The 1,764-nt window shown below is 29.3% G+C and overlaps 1 non-coding gene across 1 annotated transcript; it reads left to right on the top strand.

The window, feature by feature from the left end:
• The first annotated feature begins 223 nt into the window (after positions 1 to 223).
• TRNAF-GAA lies at positions 224 to 296 on the top strand. The gene has a single exon. It is a non-coding gene; the product is annotated as a tRNA-Phe (tRNA).
• The last annotated feature ends 1,468 nt before the right edge of the window (positions 297 to 1,764 follow it).

The following is a 1,764-nucleotide window of genomic DNA, read 5'->3' as shown; positions in this document are numbered from 1 at the left end:
AAATACTTTTACTTAAAAAATTTCATTTTTAATGTTAGCAGGGATAGCTTAGTTTGGAGAGAGTTAAATTTAATATTTGAAGGTCACGTGTTCGATCTCCATGTTAACCACACCTATTGCGCATAACGTGACTATTCAATAGAAAATTAGTCATTATTTCTTTTTAAAATCTCAATGAATCAGCTAAAATACCTATATTGATGAATTTTTATTTCTAATGATTGCGGGGATAGCTCAGTTGGGAGAGCGTCAGACTGAAGATCTGAAGGTCACGTGTTCGATCCATGTTCACTGCACTTTGTTTAAGTTGCATAATTTGTCTCTAAAATTAGTGTCATTAGCGATTATTTTTAAAATCTCATACTCAATGAATTAGAGTATCATATTGAAGATTTAAAGGTATCTCAATCTCAATGAATTAGAGGAAGACCTAGCACGTTTTTTATACATAAGTTGACTAAGTTGCACAACTTGACTATTCAATCTAAAACATGTGATTATTCATTTTTTTTATGTTATCTGGAATGGCTTAGTTGGGAGAGCATCAGATTGAATATTGGAAGGTCTTGTGTTTGATCGACATTCATTATATCTTATAGTTTAGTTGATTATAAATTCTTCTTAGAATATAATGAATTAGTGGAAATAGCTTTACTTATGAATTTTTATTTTTAATCTTAGCGGGGATAGCTCATTTGGGAGAGTGTCAAACTAAAGATTTGAAGGTCACGTGTTTAATCTTCACGTTCACTGCACCAATTTCCATTTACATAAGCTAACTATTCAATAAAAAATTAGTTATTATTTATTTTTAAAATTTCAATGAATAATGAATTAGCGGAAATACCCTTACACATGAATTTTTATTTTTAATGTTCGCGGGGATAGCTCAGTTGGGAATGAATATCTCAAGGTTACATGTTTAATCCATGTTCACCGCACTTGGTTTATGTTGCATAAGTCTATTAAGTTGCATAACTTTATTCAATCTAAAATTAGTGTTTATTTCTTTTTAAAATATAATGAATTAGCGGAAATACCTTTACTTATGATTTTTTTTTTCAAATATTAGTGAGGATAACTCAGTTTTGAGAGCGTCAGACTGAAAATCTGAAGGTCACGTTGTTCGATCCACGTTCACCGCACCTGATTCAAGTCACATAACTCGACTCCTGACTATTCAATTTTTTAAAATGTCAATGAAGTAATGAAAATATTTGTATGAAGTAGTGAAAATATTTTTATTTTTAATGTTAGCTGTAGATTCAAGTTGACTAACTTACATAACTTGAATATTCACTTTAAAATTAGTGATTATTTCTTTTTAAAATTACTATATAATCTAAATTTAGTGATTATTTCTTTTTAAAATTTCCAAATTTTCATTTTCAATGTTAACAGGGATAACTTAGTTGGGAGAGCGTAATATTGAAGATTTGAAGGTCACGTGTTTGTTCGACCTTCACCACACCTGATTCACTTAGTATAACTTACTATCTTATCTAAATTTAGAGATGATTTCTTTTTAAAGTTTCAATGAATTAGCGTAAATAATTTTACTGATGAACTTTCATTATAATGTTAACCATAGATAGCTCAATTCAATTGCGAGTGAGTCTGTAGATCTAAAGATAGCATGGATTCCTAATTCTTTATTTGACTATAAATGCTCCGTAAGACATTTAGTAAAATGACTCATTTGATTGCATGGAACAATAAAATTGATCTTCCCATAGAATTGTCAATACATTATACTTTCAATGT

This window comes from Cucurbita maxima, unplaced genomic scaffold (assembly GCF_002738345.1).
Source record: "Cucurbita maxima cultivar Rimu unplaced genomic scaffold, Cmax_1.0 Cma_Scf03146, whole genome shotgun sequence".
In the NCBI taxonomy this organism is placed as follows: Eukaryota; Viridiplantae; Streptophyta; class Magnoliopsida; order Cucurbitales; family Cucurbitaceae; genus Cucurbita; species Cucurbita maxima.
This window is presented reverse-complemented; position numbering and strand designations above follow the sequence as displayed.